Below are 18,703 nucleotides of genomic sequence, written 5' to 3'. Positions count from 1 at the left end.
CAGTCAAGTTCTTCCACACATTCTTGACCATTTCTATATGGACCTCACTGTGTGCCTCAGGGCATTGTCATGCTGAAACAGGAAAGGGCCTTCCCCCAAACTATTGGGGAATTGAATGAAATTGTATGCTGTAGCATTAAGATTTGCCTTCACTGGAACTAATGGACCTAACCCAAACCATGAAAAACAGCCCCAGACCAAGGGGTGTCCAGATACCTTCGGTCATATAATGTATTTTGGAACAGTCGTGGTCATTCTGTCTCAACATGTGACATTCCATTGCCCCACTACATCCCCGCCTGACTGATTTGCTGTACCGTTGACCCCTATGTGCTGTAATGAAATAAAACTTTGGGTTATGTAGGTAACCTTGGTTCTGCGAATAAGGTCAACAAGCCAGTGTGGTCACACAGGGAATTCCATGACCTTCAGTCAGCAAAAGAGGAATTGGGGGCGGACAGGTGGCAATACTTATTGCAGATATCATGTCCGTAGTGGTGCTTAATTTGTTATTTAGTCTCCTAGTAGCTCAGCCTTTCGGCGAGGATGACCCATAACAGTGGCATGTTGGCCTATTTCATAGAACCAAGGTTACCTACTGTACGTGGCTCAACGTTCCCTTGGGACAGCATGACTGATCTGATCTGTTGTGAAACCATCAAGTTGGTGATATTTATTCTGAAATCAAGAAAATGATTTCAGAATAAATTCACACTCAAAACATTCACACTTTAAAAAAATCACACTTGATAAAAATTAATTCACCCTTGAAAAAAACATCTGTGAGAAATAGTGAGAGTATACAAAACCAGCCCATTTAACTCATGGGCTTCCTATAAAATCATAACCTTTGTCTTTACCATAGAAACCATTTCAAAATCTTACCATACTCTGACCGACTTGTATGAATTAGAAATGTTTGACCACATGAACATCATCACTGAAATGTAAATAAATGACAATGCAAGATAAGAACTGTGATATGGTGCGGTGCATTAGAAGTACAACTTGATAATTTGTGACGGATTACACGGTTACTCAAGTTTTTGTTAACTTGAGTTCTCTCACTGAGTCACCAGAGTTTTCCATTTTAAACCTTAAGCTTTCTACTTCAATTATTTCAGTTCCCTGACCACTATACTGTTAGTTACCAATTCTTGGAAAAAGGGTTAAACACGGTCTCCGAGCGATATGGGCTGATATTAACGTGTGCTGTGAGGAAATATAAATCGTTTAATGCTTCAGTGCCAGAGTGCAAATGTGGGCTGAGGAGTGAGTGCAATGGCTAGTCATCATTGGCATCAGCCTACTGAGTGACAGGCATGCTGGAGGCCTCCTATGTGTCCAACCTGCCAGAGCAGGTGGATGGTGCCAATCAGCCACAGAAGAGGCAGGGGCTCGAGTAGAGTAGACAGTGTCACAGTAACTTCACAGGCTCTCAGTGAAATATGGGAAAGGTTGGAAGGAATGTGCCCACGTAGTGCCCTGAAAACTGGGCAAAACTTCTCAGTGAATTGCTTGATCATGCAGGAACAGTCAGTCAGCAAATTTTTTATATGACTGTGTACTGAAGTGTGTCTGTAAACATTATCTGCTAAACATGAAGGTCTATCGCAAAGAATGACAGAATTGCTTAAAATGGCTATCCTTAATTTTTCAGTTTTGGTGGATTTGGTGACATCTGTGGGGACTGTTGGACACAAAAGTTAGTTTTACACTCTAAATACCAGAGTTCCATTCGAAACAAATCTATTTCTAGGAGCAAATCAAGTGATTATTTTTCTGAGAAGATAATCCAGTGGTGGTATATTTTTGAGAAAGAAGACTGCATAGAGACAACCAAGAATATTGTCTGATATGGTAATATTTAACATATCAAACGTAATTCGAAAGATGCTGTGGAGGGGTGGTGTGCTTAGGGCACCATCTGCAGGTGGAGACTGAGTTGTTTAGCTGGTCTGCAACCACGGCTGCAGGCAATTGCAGTAATTAGTAACTCTTTATCTGTTCTGCCTGCAGTGAGACTGGGGGCTGGAATGAGACGCATGCGGCTGCTACATATTGTTTATTCCGTTTTCCTGTCATGTGTGGTTTGTTTGTTTGTACGTATGCACAATAAAAGCCTATATGCGTCTGAGACCGAGAAATGTGTGGTTTGTGGAGAGAGGAACTACAGAACCTGTTACAATGCTTCTTGGATTTTAGATGCTTTTTTGCAATTAGCATTCAAGTTCTTGTGTGTACATCATAACATTTGAATACTTGGCGGAATTGTCACACCCGATACCACCACTAGAAACAGCAGAGGAGCAATTACTGAATGCAAACACATTGATATTGCTACAAAAATATGAATCAAATATGACTTTTAATATGAAAAAACTAAGGACTGACACTAAATGGCCACTTATCACTAAATTGTGCCTTTCTTTCTGCCTTCTTGAATATAACCCTTTTTCCTATGTCAAGACAATCTACCTCTTTAAAGCCCTGTAACTTGTGGATGGTCTGAGATTGATGTGTGCTCCAGTCAGACATATGATATGTGGATGTATTGATAAATACAGTCTTTTCCCAAGGTATTGCAGGAATAAATTCACCGGCATGAATATTTATGATTGCCACCCATCTTCAATTGCCCCCAAACTGCCATCAAACAGTAGGGCAAACAAAAAGGAGACTGTAAATGTGTTGAACACTGAAGGTTCAGTTTTCAAGGGGACGGTAATAAGATGTTGCAAGAATTCAGAGCAAAGAAAGGGTGTCTAACCAAGTTTATTTCTGTGCCTCTTCTGTGTTTCACAATGTGTTCACTAGTTCATTACGCAATTCAAAGGTTCTTTGAGAATATCGTCTATGTGCTAAATTCTATTTTGTGTTAATAGCTGTGAAAGACAAAACAAAGCATGCAAAAATAAGATATCTTGGAAGGAGCTATTTCCTTCACATCGCTTTAAATACATTATGGGCGCATTTTCCATTAAAAAAAATTATTTCTGGAACATCAACAATGGCATTCCATGAATGAGAAAAAGTTTTTAAAAAAAGCCTTATCAAATCTTTCCCACTAGTAAAGCAAGTGATTAGGAAAAGAGGTGATATATGTTTTGTGGTAATGGTTCCAAGCAGAGAAATTAATGCTTTAAAAATTGGGTGCGTTGTTGACATGAATAAATAAAAGAGCCATGTCACTGACCATGAAACATGAGACTGCTGAGAGGCCTGAGAGTGTTCCCTGTCCATCACAGAGCTGATCACACAGCTCCATTCTCCACCCCCTCCCCCGCCTACAGGTCCCAGTAGGCCGTCTGTGGCAGGCAGCATGGGCTCTGCCCCAGGCCTCCAGGGATCAGGGGAAGCAGGGCTGAATCAGTCACACAGGTGTTATCGGTCACTCCCAGGAAGGAGCAGGCATACAGTAAGTCATTGGTGGCAATCTCCAGTGGCTGAACATGTTCTAATGACACCCTGAGGGGATTATGTGCCTCGCCACAGGCTGATCCAGTGGAATTACAACACAGCCCAGGAACACATCCTCTCAAATAAGCCTCTGGCAGCACTGCCAGAACATAGTGTACCACCTTAAATCTCGAGTTTTGTTAGTTCATATTTCTGTTTTTCCTCTGTGAGGTTCCAGGGTTAAAGGTCCTTTAAAAACCCTATAAATCCTTAAATTCAATTACTTACATTAAAGGCCTGAATACAGTTTTCATAGGCCTTAAAAATCTGATGACTAATGCCACTTTTAATGTAGTGTTTGCCTAGGACACAGTGAATGGCTAGTGAAAATTATTTATTTTGCAGGAGAGCATGCAGTCATGTCTAGACTGGGCCCAACTTTTGTCAAATCTGACATTATTCTCTCGTTCTAGCCCCGCCATCCCCCTTAGCACGACAGCAGCCACTATGTCGTATACATGGGGTTATCAAGTACTTAGCTACAGTAGTTAGTAAATCAGTTAGTGTTAGCTCAGTACTTGTTATATTGTCACTGTTCTTGGTCACAATGCATGCCTAAGGACATATGTTGTGTGGAGATCAGTAAAAAAATGTAAAATACATAGCCTCAACTAATGTGTGTTTTGTCTCTTTCAAAAACATTGATTTTCACCTGATTCACATCCAATTTGTCACAAGTGACATTAAGGCTGGGACTAAACTAACTGATTGAATGTAGCTACCATTAATCTGATTTGTAGCTATAAGGTTACTATATGTATCTGCTGCAAGATTAGTCCAACAGTTAGTGACTTGGCTGCACATGGGTCTCAGGTAGGTATACCTTTCTTTCGGTGTAGGTATCATGCAAAGGTACATGCAATTTTGCAAAAGCACTGTCACTGCTATTTTATTGTTTCTCTAAATATGTTGTTTTTATAATACAAAAATTGCTTATTGCAACAGTATGATTAAGAATTTGTGACGTGTATGACACTAAACAATATGTGCTGATAAGTTTCTGAGAACAAGTAGGCTAGTTGGTGTAATTCCATCTAAGGAAATTGTAAAAGAAAACGAATGTTCTAGTTTGCAACAATGTGTGAACTGTTGTGGTTTGACCAAAAATGAATCCCTCAACTAAATTAAATATAGCTAGCTACCAGACAGTGCCAAGCTAGCAAGCAAAATTACATTCTTTTAAAAGTACCTTTCCAGTGGCAACTGAAATTACTGTATACTGTATAAATTTCTAATAAATGTATACTGTCTAAATTTTCTAATAAATACATTTCTGTACAAGCTTCGCGCAAAAAATCAGTTTATCTGTTTCAAATTGAGTCGTGAACTAGCATGATAGGGTAGCTACTTGCCATTGGAAATAAGAATTTGTTCTTAATGACTTGCCTAGTGAAATAAAGGTGAAATAAAAATAAAATACATAAAAATGTATAATACTTTTACTGTCATAACAAACATTTTTGGCTGGACTGCAACAGTGGGGCCAGCCCTATAAAGGCGAATGTCTGTGACTGAGTAATGAAGTTACACCATTGGTCGGCCGACTTATGAAGTTACACCATTGGTTGGCTGGATGAAGTGTGTTAGGTCCAGCCATATACTAGGTTTTGACCTGGTCTTGTTGAACAGTGTATGAATTGGTATGTGGTTTTAGTAGCCATTTTTTATTTATTTTATTTATTTAGTTCATTTAAGAAGGGACAGTGCATATTAATCAACAACAAATGTAAATATGCCAGATTTAGACAAAAGGCTAATTTTCTTCTGTAGTCCCTGGCCAAAATGTTATAAAAAAGGCTTCCTAAAAAGATAAAAGATAAAGGTAAAAAGTAAAACATACAGAGCAAAGAAGAAGAAAAAAACACACACACAGTTATTTAAAAAAGGTGGTCAACACAAGCAACAACAGATGTTAGAGGGTTAGAGGGTACACATACATACTGACATGACACAGAAGCATAGGACGTGACATTTCAGTGCTGACAGACTTGTATGTTAATCATCCATTGTTTTAAGCGATGGCTAAAAGACCTGAAGGTATTGAGTTCTTTGAGGTGAGTTGGAATTGAGTTCCACTCTTGTGACCCTAACTGACCAGAGCTGCGTTTCCCAGAGTCTCCTTAGCGCTACGTGCGTCGTAAGGTATCCCTTAAGCTCTTCCTTTAGCTCTCGAGCTGTTTCCCAGCGTCTCCTTAGCTAAGGTATACCTTCTGAAAGATACACCTTTAAAAGGGTGGTCTGGGGCACTCGTAAGCTGTCCCTTAGCGATGCGCTCCGCGGTTTCAGCCTTATTATGCCAACATTTTGCTTTTCAAATCGACAGTTGTACTACAGTGCGCATCTAGTAGCACATCGGCATGCGAAAATGAGTTTAATATTTACTTTACGAAAAGTAATTATCCAATCAATGTGTCTGTGCATAGCACGTCGTGAGAATGTTGTCGTTTTACCTGTCTATCCCCATCATGATGGTAATTAAGTATAGGGCCTATCCATGATAATAATCCAATTTGTGAAAAGAAAAAAAAAAGTTTTTAAAAATTTATACGTAGTGGCGTTAACTTAGGATATGGCTTTTCTGACTGCATACCCTGTAGAAATTAGTTCGTTTGTGTGTGAGTCAATGATCACACTGACTTGGAACAAACCGCCGGTTTATTAAGAATATAAAATCTGTGTGTGCAAAAACAACGTTGAGTGAGTCCACTTGCATAACCGAACTAGAACACGTTGATTGGCTAACCATAAACACACATACAGGTACAGTGGCTCATAATGGACAAACATAGCCAAATGATCTACATCCCCTTCCTTTAGCTCACACCACCTATATAAAACAAAATAGCACTGGGTAAATATCAACATTACGGAACATTTTTCTTACCATGTTGTTTTACGATTTTTGGTAAACAACCCAATAATGATATTCTTGGTTAAATTTAAAATTATCCAACAGCAAATTAAGGTGGATGAACAAATCACTTTAACAGGTAGACCTATTCATAAAGCACCCGGTATATAATTCATCATGATCAATTTCCACAGACGCGCTTTTGCCTTTCATCTACGACCATTTTTGCACTGCAGAGAAAAGTTCGCGGGAATCAGTGCAGTGCAGTGATATGCTGCTACAGTTGCCTATATATTGTGTGACAAAAACAAATTAACATTAGACCTTTGTTTCAATAAGAACAAAATAATTCACCCATATGTAGCCTATATCCTTTCCCCTGGGCTTCCACAAAGTCCCAGACTATGGCTTATATGTCCCGATTGATGCTTTTTATTTTATCCATTGTAGCCTATATGTACGTATTTATTGAAACTATCACAAGATCTCATCTTAACGGACTCTTAAAGAGATTAGCAGATAATCTCTAGTAGGCATAGCTTCCTCTTCTGCAATATTAGATTGATGTAAAATGATTATGACAACACGTGTAATATTAAAACTTCATTCACAAGCCTTTACAAGTGAGACAATCGATTCGCTTGGCATCGATTGATAAACTTTTCAGCACCACATTGAAGGCCAGCTCCAACTTACGATGTACCTTTAAGTTGTACCTTAAGAGTTGCCTTAAGGTATAGTCTGGGAAACATTCGTAAAAAAGCGGTTTCCCTTAAGAAGGTATACCTTAAGAACCTTCGTAAAACGTTAAGGTACATCGAAACTCGGAAACGCAGCCCAGGCAGACTGGCTAAATGCACTTTTCCTCATTGGAATAATGCAGTCCCCTCTAGTAATCCCTCTTGTGATGCGAGATGTACCCGTTCGATGGCTAACGAATGCTTTGAGTGGAGGTGGAGCCAAGTTGTGAGTAACTTTATAGACAAGGCATATATTTGCATACTTTATTAAGTTATCCCAGCTCAGGATGTTATATTTTTCCAGGATTGAGCAGTGGTGAAAGTGCCTTGGTTTCTTATCTAATGTTTTAAGTGTTTGTTTATATAATGACTCTAATGGTTTACGTGTGGTTGGCCTGTGACCAGCTTGTTAGGCAGTAGTTAAAATGTGTAAGAATCATTGAATGAACATACATCTTAGCCTCTGTTGACATATAATTCTTAATGAAACGGAAATTGGCCAGGTTGTGTTTGACTCGCTTACAGATTTTTTTGACTTGTACCTTGAAATTTACTTTTCACAAGTAAATTGTTCTGTATGCAGTGCAGAAGGCTGTGCAGGTAAACAAATAAGCAATAGATGCACAACATGGCAGAGATTGTTGTTGATGATTGTTGTTACTGGATAAGGGGGAGGAATGGTTAGAGGGTATATCAGCATAGTGGGTTCTGTAAGTGGCTTCTGTATAAATGGTTAAATAATATCTTTCTCTGTCTTTTTTCCCCAGCAGTCCCATGGTTGTTATCTCTCCTTTTGCCCACTCGGTCACCCTTTCTCCTTTGTCCTCTAGCCAGCACCCCACATAGGCAGGGTTCTGGCCAGAGGACTGTCCCACAAAACAATTCAAAAATAGATGTAATATAGGTACATCAGGCTATTATTTTATAATGTGTAACTACAATTGACCCTTTGTTTACATTTTGATTGGAAAGCTAAATCACCAATCACAAGAATCCTGTGCATGGCAACTATTACTCGGTTTAACAAACATTTTTTTCGAGAGAGTAGCCTAGATATAGGAAAGTCAGCTCGCTGCCTTTTAACCTGTACTAATATTTAGCATGGTTAAATGCTGTGCATGGGTTACGTGTAAAACAGACTCCAGATATCCAGAGCAGAATCAAGGAATAACATTCATCCCATTCCCCAAACCAAAATCAAATGACACCTGCTCTTTCAGAATCAGTTGGAAGTCTTTTTTTATGTCAAAAACCTGGGGCCAGATTTTTAAGGAATTAGTCGCAGCACAAAACATTCACTATATTGCGGTTCTGTTGTGGTCACAATTACTGACTCATTAACAAATGTTTTACCAAGACTTGTTCTATTTATGCAGTCAAATAAATCCAGCACCCTCATTCACAATTTGCAGTAGGAGACACCCATAAAAAGGGTCAGAAACAATATCGGATGCTTACAGGACCAGATTATAAGGCGCTAAGAAATGGGTACAGAGTAACCAGGCACAAGCAGCGAGGGAACCACAAGAAAAAGAAAACAAATTTACAGATCAGGAAATATAGGTAATTGTCAACATGGTACAGCTTCACAACACCATAATATAACATAGGAATACAATGGCAACAGAGAGGAGTGACATCACCAACAAAATGAATTCATTAGGTATATTAAAACACTAGAAGATACTGAAAGAAAATATTGCATGATGCAGCATAAAAAAAGAAAAACTTTACAAGAATAAAAGACACAGGTGGTGGTCCAACTGAGGATAGAATATTAACACCAACAAGTGTAAAATCCCTGCAAAATAAGCACGTCCTGGGGGTGGAAGGAATAAACATGAATGAACTTAGGATGGGAGAAGGCCAGAGAGCATTACTTGGTAAAACTGTATTCACAATTCATTTACATACTTTAATAAATGCATATGCAGAGCAATTGTTTAAATTCAGAACTGCACTTTTACACTAACTGCTAGCTACTGACTTCAATAGAAGTCTTGCGTCCTGTCAACAAAACAAAAATAATTTATATTATATCTGAAAATAAATGAAAAGTGATTAGTAGAAAATTGCTGTATTTAAATCTCCTCACCATGCAGTTCACTGACTTGACTGCTGAGGATGTGTGTACAGCCTGACACCCTTCTCCGGCATCCTGTGTGTGAGCGATATCAGTTCAGACAATTACCACCTGCTTTCAGGAGTTCTAAGAATTACCACACAGAGGAGAGTCACAATGAATGCGTGCTTGAGTAAATTAGACAGAATAATTAATTGGCCTAATTTAAATTGTCTCCACCATGTTATAGCATGTTCACTCCAGGTATACATATGGTTGAACACATTTAACTATGCACCAAACGAAAAGACGCAGAGTGACAAAATCCCCACAAAATATATCCTCAAAGCAATTTTGACCCATTGCAATCATTAGCAGACCTGCCAACCTGCACGCATTTTGTGTACCAACCACGCAATTCTTGGTCAAAATACGCAGGTACGAAATGCCAGCTGAAACTACGCAACAAAAAAAAATTATCATTGTAATTTAATTACGGAAAGCAATCAATGAATACAAAACTCAACATCCACTGATACGCAGCAGTACTTTATTATCCACCGAGGCATAACGCTGCATTGCTGAGGTAAAAAGGGAAGTGGGAAGTAATAATCAAGCACAAAAATGTGACCATAATGTTAACATATAAAACGTTAAAACATGTTCGATAACTTTACGAGATGATGCGTTTCAAGGGGTATATCCTAATAAGATAAATTTGTGTATATAGTTAGCCATAGTAGTAGCTCGCATACGATTTAGCCTTGTTAGGAGACGTGCAAATAACTGATGGAGTAATTTAGCTGCAGTAACTCAAACGCTACAGAGACATCCTGTTCAAACTTTGAATCGCGCACGCTCTGTTGGAGCAAAGTGACCATTGCAAAGGTGTTTGACTATAGACTGCTAACGTAGCAAATAATTCCTATTATTGCAGCCAGTCACCCGACCATCCTTTCAGTTAGAAAATAATCATGACGTCAGATGACGAGGATACTAACAAGGAGAGAGAAAGAGCAGCAGACCTACTAAAAAGAAGCGTGTCCATGCCCCCCAGAATGTTATGGTTCTGTGTTCCTGTCTGTGTTTCCCTTGTTGGGCCGCCAGATGGTGGCACTTCTGTTTTGTGTCCTGCTTGTACCCTGTGTAATTGTATGATTGTCTTCAATTGTTCAATTATTGGTTCCTGGTTGTCTCGTTTTCCCTTCCCTCTCTGTGGCCTGATTGTTCATGGTGCCCTCCTGTGTCTCGTCAGTGTTTGTTCTATTTAAGTTCCTTCTTCCTTGACTCAGGTGCTGGATCCTTGGTTGTGTGTGTCTCTGATCATGTTCCTGCCCTGTGTGTTCCTGGTATGTACTGTTTTCCATGCGCTTTTGGATTTTTGGATTTTCTTTGTGTTCCGGTGTCTTTGAAATTTTTTCCTTGTGTTTTTGAGAGTTGTCCTGCGAAGCTTTTTGTTCCCTTTTGTCGTGTTTTGTTAGTAAAGTCTTGTTCTTACCAAATGGAGTTGAGTTTTTCCCCCTCTGCGTTTGGGTCCTAACCCCCCACGCACACTGACACAGAAGTTCCTCGCAAAATATCAGGAGCAATGGCCGTGTCTCCGCACCTCAAATCTTCCGCACCATGAATTTTGCACATTGTGCAATTATGATTTTGACATTAGCCACCAAGGAGCTTCAGGTAATTTAACTAAACCTCTAGTTACAAAAGCTTACATTCCTAGATCATTTTTTCAATTGAATACTTTTTTTTTTTTTTTCCCCATTAGGCCTATATGATGTGTGCCTATAAGCTGATTCAATTATTTAATTATTAAATAAAAATGGAAATCATGAACAGAAACTTGGTTTTATTCATAATTGACAGTGTTTTACATTGCAACAAGTTATTTTTTATTTTTTTTACATTACAACATAAGTTTCTGTAAATACTTGAAAATGAAAACATGTTAGAATATACAAAATAAATTATTTCCATTTTTATTAAATTGAATGCAATTCACTTATGGTTATCAGTTTGTATAAGCACACATCATATATAATGAAATATTAATCATGAAAAAATTGTTTTAAGCAGGTGTACTCAAACTTTTGACTTGCAAGTATATCATAATATAGCCCAGTGCAGTGCAAGTGATATTTTAGAATCAGGTCAAATTATACAATTTTGCCTGATCACTTCAACAGCCAAAACTAGAATTATGAAGAAAGGCTTGTGTGTGCGTGCAAAGCGAAGTGGTGCGAAAGCATGCAAACTAAGCGTTACACTGACTATTGTGGTACTCAAAATATTTTTCTAAGGTTGGAAGGTCTGCATTAGCACAGTAAATCTCATGTAGATATTGCGACCTTGTAACAGCTGCTTTTGCAACAGAAAAGCAGTTGCAATCCTTCAGTAAATCTGGCCCTAGATTTTTGAGAATTTTGCTGTTTTAACTTACTCTAGTAAAACAGGCTCATTGAAAATATGATTGTAAATTGTATTGAAGCTTATTTAAGAAGGATGACTTAAATTTGCACAAAAATCATGAATGAATCTGGTCTTACTTGGCAATAACACCCAGCATGAATGCTTACAGATTCAGGGCTATATTTTAACGATCTAAGCACACTGTTTAAAGCGCATGGCGCAAGTGCATGTAGGACGTGTCCAAATCCACTTTTGCTAGTTTAACGGCGAATAATCTGAGCGCAAAGTAAGGCGCATGGTTCAAAGGGGTTTTACTTAATTATAGGCGTGTTTTGGGCGTAACATGAAATAAACCAATCAGAGCGTTATCTCCCATTCCCTTTAAAAGACAGGTGCGCTTGCACCTTGGTAGACTGCAATTATAACGGCGGATTTGCCAAGTAGTAGGAAAGAACGCTTCTCTGCAGAGGAAACAGATCTGCTCATACGCGAAGTGAAAGCGCGCGAGCAGACCATTTATATATAAATAAAATACATCTATAAATATTATGACTAACCATTATGACATGTATTTTTTTAAAATATCGCTTAATGGACTTAAGACCAGGTTTTTGTTGGTCAATCGCGCAATCGCTTTCCGCTGCCTCAAGATAGCAATGCGTCAACAATGCACCTGACCACACCTCATTTTAAGACCAACACGCCCATGAGCGCTCAGATGGGCGCAAGTACATTTGCTATTTAAACAACGTGGGCGCTGGACGGGAAAATGACAACTGCGTCGGTCTGAAACTATCAAAGACACCGCTTTGCGCCGGGTATAAGATACCCTCAGTGTTTTCACCCAATCAATGACAGTATTTCAGAAGCAGAAAAAAATTCACACCAGGCAACACATTTTCTATACAGCTATATTGACATTGCCTGAGAGAATTCATTTGACATCTGTCTGTCTATCTCTCTAGTATGTATAACAATTTTTGGGCTTCAACTCAAAACATGGGGGTCTACTGTGCCTGCTTTCATATAGGTGGCTACAGGCTCAAACAATGCCCAGCTAGAACAGTACCGTATCAGATTTTCAGTACTTAAAAGCTGATGTATTACAATTTACATTGGCAAACAAAAAAGAGGGGTGGTAAAATTCACCTTGCGGTCAGATTAAATTTTAATTATAAACCAACGTTGTAATATAATGTCATTTTAATTATTCATTTTATTTAAACTATTACGTCTCCCCAGTACACCTAATATAGCCTATATTTTATTGTAACATTATAGGTGTTTTGCTATTTTTAATATTAAAATTAAACCTACCCACGGTCACCTAGAAGCCATACATCCGTAATGTCAGCTGTAACAAAGGAGTGACACAAATCACAGTTGCTCTAAATGTGCGTCGTGTGTGCTCCCAGGTTATTTAACCACAGCATCTAATAGCCTACTGTAACCGGCATCACATGCAGCTTGTATGTTTACAGATTGGTACCCTTTTGTGTACGCAAAAGTGTGTTTGTTTTCAGCGTGTAGAGGTTTCACTTGATGCCTGTGTTTGGGGCTGAATCAAATCAATATTTACAATACGTTGGCGCTTTATGGACACATTGAATTGTCGAACAACTCCCAAGAAAGCTGTCGTTTGCAAGGAAGCTGACTGTTGCGCAGAGCTGTCTACCCTCACAAAAAGTATAGAAAAATATGCCTAAAGTATACCTTTTGAACTAAATCCCAGACCGTGTAGGCTACTTAAAGTGCACTTTATTTTTACTTTCCAGAAGTAAATGGTTATAAACTTTAAATGTTTCCCACTTCTGGATGAAAAGGTGTAGGCTACATATTCTAGGAAATGGCCTACTTTAGGTATACTTGTGGGCCAAATTACTTGTATAAATACTTAAAATATACGTAAATAAACTTGATGTATTTAAGTCGCCTATAGGTTACTTTTTTAAAAATGTATGTACTACTTCTTCTATGGGGACACTTGAAGCGAGACTGTTATAATATTATATCAGTGTCTGAATTAATATTTCATGCCATGGAAATCTATATCGTTCAATCATCTCATTCTTGCTACAATTCTGTAGTAGCCATTTTAATTGATGCTGGTTTTCATTACTCTTTTTGAAATCTAGTGCTTATTGGTCCTTACAGTATTGACTAAATCCCTAGATATTTTAGGAGACCATTTCTTTGCAAGAGATGTTGGATTAAAGGGTTTCTCTATTTGGTTTCTTTGTTTGACATTGGAAAAATGCATTTGAAGACAAAATATTTAGATCTTGTCATACTGTCATTTATTTTGATGTATTCATTGTACATGTAAAGAAGTTAATTCCACTGGTGGAAACCAGAGTGAATTCCTGTTAGATTACCTTTGGCTGTACCCAATTATAGAGGCATCTGGCCTAAGTAGAGCTGTTCCAGAGATGGAGGGAGAAACTGACATAGGGATGAAGCCGCTGAGGGTGAACCACGTAAATGAGCCATCCATTCTACCTAGTACTTGTCATTCATGCTTATCACTTAATGCTTGGAATCAGAAAAATACACACAGCAGTATTTATTTCTTTTCAGGCTCAGTTTATTTTGAACAGGTTGCTGTGGTAAGGAGATAAATGACGCTGCTCTTGTCCCCAGCATCTCCTATGCCACGTCTCTCCAGCAGTGGTCGTGTCCTCACAGATTTTGTTACAGACACAAATTGGCATAATACAGTCAATTGACAACAGAATTGAGACATTAAGGCCATTTTGTCATAAATCTCCCCTAGTTTGAAATATCTAAGAAAAATGAAAGGCAAACTCTTGACAGCTTACTGATTTTTTCGCAGAAGCCACTCACATCCACACACAGCTGCACCATGGCAGCATTGGGCTGGTCTGGGTATTGATCTGGGTCAGGATTTGGATCATTGGGTACAATATTAGAGGACAAACGTAGACAGCAGTGCACTAAATTGAGACCAATTCACACCATATAAACCCATAATGAAATGTGCGCTTTTTGTAAAAATGAGACTTTGCGACTTGAGTAAGAAAAATGTAAGAAGTTCTCTACATTCTTCTGACCTGGAATATTATAATTGGAGGAATTGCTGATTTGAGTAACTGAGTAAGAATACCCTTTTTTGGGTTAATGTGCCCATGTTTTAATCAAGTTTTGTCAAATTTTTGCTTTTATGAATCCCACATCTGTGTTATTGAACAAGATGTCTTCTGACTTGTCTGCAGAGTATTACACAAATCACCCACTAGGTGTCAGCAGAAGAGGTTTTAGTGATTTCTTTGCCAAGCACTGCACTAAAAATAGATTTTTTAGGGGGGGGGGGGCAATTTCATTGAATGGATTATTGTTGGAAAAATGAAAGCTCTCTCCTGTCTACTCCATTCCTGAATAATGTTTTTATGAAATAGGGATAACATGTATTTGTATTTGGCATGTATTTGTCCCATTTTCAGTACTGAACCAAAAGACTGCCTGTCCGAACACAGTTGGCACAGAACACCACTCAATCTTCTGGGAGAGGAGAAAGCTGCCCTGAATGGGCCAGGGATGTGCTGAGGATTTTGAAAGCAGGAAGCTCTAGGGAGAAGCTACATACTGACAGAGGGGTCTCTGAGATCGGCCCAAACTTCTCATCACATCTGTGAGAAGCTTGCTTGAGGTTAGTGGCCTCCAACAATGGCACACCAGGCCTTCAGACATTAATGTTTTTCAGATATTTTCTTTCCAAGACATTTAAGAGACTGGGCTTCTGCAAACATGAAGCATGACTTGACATAAATGACCATTATGTGCAGCAAAACATGCCTCCTTAATGCCCAGGCACAAGCTCTTGTAGACATGAAATGGTGGCAAAAACATTGAGAAAAGATCAGATTAATAATGCATATTGCAAACTCATAGCATTGATGCACTATCCAAAGGACCCCCTGTAAACTGTGACTCAAACACTGCTGTTTTACACATCACTGCAAATCAAACAGGGGCTTGTTTCACAGAAGTTGCTTGTAGGGGCCATCACAGTGGTGCATCTTGGCTTGGGGCCTTTCTGTGTAGAGTTTTCATGTTCTCCCCGTGTGGGTTTCCTCCAGGTACTCCGGTTTCCTCCCACAGTCCAAAGGCATGCAGGAAGGCTAATTGGAGACTCTAAATTGCCCATAGGTATGAGTGTGTGAGTGAATAGTGTGTGTGCCCTGTGATAGATTGGCGGCCTGTCCAAGGTGTATTCCTGCCTCTCGCCCAATGCACGCTGGGATAGGCTCCAGCACCCCCCGCGACCCTGCTCAAGATAAGTGGGTATAGATAATGGATGGATGGATGTTCATGTAGGTAATCAGTAAATCAACTATCGTTCTCATCCACCTGCCTCGTTTTGGTTTTGACAGAAATTTGCATTTGTGCACAACATTGTACTGCTCTTTTGCTCTACATGGGCTGGCCAATGGATGTCAGGAACCAAGCAAACAAGGTTTCAATGGGGATCTGAGGGGTGGAGAAAATTGGCTTGCAGTCAAATTAAATAAGAATAATGTGGTGTTAGATACAATCTAGTCATTAGGTAATCAAGATGATTTGGCCTTGGGAGCACATATGACTGCTACATTTGTAGTAACTGATTTGTATCACCGCTTTTTCACTGGCAACATTATAGGTGGATGGATTCTAGGTGACAATAAGCAGGTTTAATTTCATTATTACAAATGGCAAAACGGCTAATGTTACTATAAATTGTAGGCTATATTAGGTCTATTAGGTAGACATAATAATTCAAATAAAATAAATTGTGAAAATGACATTTATATTACAATAACATAACATAATGACAAGAACAGGTCATTAAGCCCAACAATGCTTGTATTTTCCTGACTAAAAATTAGTGCTCTATAATTGGCTTCATATACGACCTGTATGTTTACAGAGTGGTATCGTTTTCTACACAGAAGTGCATATGTTCTCAGGCAGTGCCCTGACGAGAATTTGCTAACTATCAATTGCACCAAGGAATTTTGGAAAACTTTTGTAAACAGTGTGTAAAATTTTCACTTCAGGTCTGTTTTTGGGCTCAGAAAGCTGGAGTAAATCAGTATTTACAATGCATAGATGCATTTACATATGTATCCGGATGCAAAGGCTTTGCTTATTCTATGGAATTGTCTGACAACCCTGAGAAAGCCATCCCTTACAAATGCAAGCTAATTAAAGTATGACTTAAGTCCAATTTTTCTGAACTAAATTCCAGGTAGTGTACTCAGTGCACTTTCACTTCACTTTCCAGAGATACACTTAGATCAGGTTTTCAAATACTTAAAGTATACTACCTTAGGAGGCTAAGTTTAATGGTAAATGGTAAACATATTCCAGCAAATACTTTAGTTACATTTACAATGGACCCATTTCCAGCAGCCATACCACCATGCACTCTGCTCCTGCTGAATGGCTGAAGCAAAGCAAGTGTGGGCTTGGTTATTACTTGGATGGGAGACCTCCTGGCAAAGCTATGTTGCTGCTGGAAGTGGTGTTGGTGGGCCAGCTGGGAGCAATCTTCTATCTGGTCAAATAGACCCCAATGCCCTCGTGCAGTGAGGGGGACACTGTGCTGTGGGAGATCTTTTGAATGAGACATTAAACCCAGGTCCTGACTCACTGTGGTAAGCGTTCTAGCGCAAAATGGCTTCCATGCATAACCTAGGTAAGTGCTACACATTGGTGGTAGGTCAGGTGAGTTCCCATTCATCACTGTAAAGCGCTTTGAGCGTTCGGAAAAGTGCTATATAAATGTAGAGATTTGGCCACATAGTGGGCATATACATGTATATATACATGTATGTATATATAATTGAGCAATTAGGGCAGAAGGGCCTTAGTCAGGAGGTGACCAAGAACCCAATGGCCACTCTGACAGAACTCCAGAGTTCCTCTGTGGAGATGGGAGAACCTTCCAGAAGGACAACCATCTCTGCAGCACTCCACCAATCAGGTCTTTATGGTAGAGTGGCCAGACAGAAGCCACTCCTCAGTAAAAGGCACATGACAGCCCGCTTGGAGTTTGCCAAAAGACATCTAAAGGACTCTCAGACTATGAGAAACAAGATTCTCTGGTCTGATGAAACCAAGATTGAACTTTTTGGCCACAATGCCAAACGTCACGTCTGGAGGAAACCAGGCACCGCTCATTACTTGGCCAATACCATCCCTACGGTGAAGCATGGTGGTGGCAGCATCATGCTGCAGGGATTTTTTTCAGTGACAAGAACTAGGAGACTAGTTAGGATTGAGGGAAAGATGAACGGAGCAATGTATAGACAGATCCTTGATGAAAACCTGCGCCAGAGCGCTCAGCACCTCAGACTGGGGCGAAGGTTCACCTTCCAACAGGACAATGACCCCAAACACACAGCCGAGACAAGGCAGGAGTGGCTTCGGGACAAGTCTGTGAATGTCCTTGAGTGGCCCAGCCAGAGCCCGGACTTGAATGGTGAATGGACTGCATTTATATAGTGCTTTTATCCAAAGCGCTTTACAATTGATGCCTCTCTTTCATCCATTCATACACCAACGTTGAAAGGCTACCATGCAAGGTACCAATCAGCTCGTTGGGAGCAATTAGGGGTTAAGTGTCTTGCTCAGGGACACTTTGACACACCCAGGGTGGAGGATCGAACCGGCAACCCTCCGAGGGCCAGACAACCGCTCTTACCTCCTGAGCTATGAACCCGATCAAACATCTGTGGACAGACCTGAAAATAGCTGTGCAGCAATGCTCCCCATCCAACCTGACAGAGCTTGAGAGGATCTGCAGAGAAGAATGGGAGAAATACCCCAAATACAGGTGTGCCAAGCTTACGCATCATACCCAAGAAGACTCAAGGCTGTAATCGCTGCTAAAGGTGTCTCAACAAAGTACTGAGTAAAGGGTCTGAATACTTATGTAAATGTGATATTTCAGTTTTTTATTTTTAAGAAATTTGCAAAAATATATAAAAACGTGTTTTCGCTTTGTCATTGTGGGGTATTCTGTGTAGATTGCCAGCAGCCATACCACCATGCACCCTTATTCTGCTGAATGGTTGAAGCTAAGCAAGTGTGGGCTTGGTTAGTACTTGGATGGGAGACCATCTGGGAAAACTAAGTTGCTGCTGAAACTGGTGTTAGTGGGCTAGCAGGGGGCACTCTCCC

At 39.6% G+C, this 18,703-nt stretch overlaps 1 protein-coding gene and 2 long non-coding RNA genes across 9 annotated transcripts in view; 1 reads left to right on the top strand and 2 right to left on the bottom strand.

The window, feature by feature from the left end:
- csmd3b (CUB and Sushi multiple domains 3b) overlaps positions 1-18,703 on the bottom strand; it is a 919,486-nt gene that overhangs the window by 746,935 nt on the left and 153,848 nt on the right. The window lies entirely within an intron of this gene.
- LOC135261815 (uncharacterized) overlaps positions 1-18,703 on the top strand; it is an 81,241-nt gene that overhangs the window by 17,314 nt on the left and 45,224 nt on the right. The window contains exons 2-3 of one of the 2 annotated variants that reach the window (XR_010332038.1): positions 14,983-15,188; positions 15,619-15,851. This is a non-coding gene — a long non-coding RNA (uncharacterized LOC135261815). Of the gene's footprint in view, positions 1-14,982; positions 15,189-15,618; positions 15,852-18,703 lie in introns of those variants that run through there. The other variant, XR_010332037.1, reaches the window with a different exon arrangement.
- Positions 8,444-10,606, bottom strand: LOC135261817 (uncharacterized). Its single transcript, XR_010332040.1, has 3 exons — positions 10,138-10,606; positions 9,146-9,208; positions 8,444-8,869 (listed from the first exon to the last, which is right to left on the bottom strand). It is a non-coding gene; the product is annotated as an uncharacterized LOC135261817 (long non-coding RNA).

Source organism: Anguilla rostrata, chromosome 8 (assembly GCF_018555375.3).
Source record: "Anguilla rostrata isolate EN2019 chromosome 8, ASM1855537v3, whole genome shotgun sequence".
NCBI classification, from domain to species: domain Eukaryota; kingdom Metazoa; phylum Chordata; class Actinopteri; order Anguilliformes; family Anguillidae; genus Anguilla; species Anguilla rostrata.
Note: the sequence above shows the minus strand (reverse complement) of the source record. Positions and strands in the feature narration are given on the sequence as shown.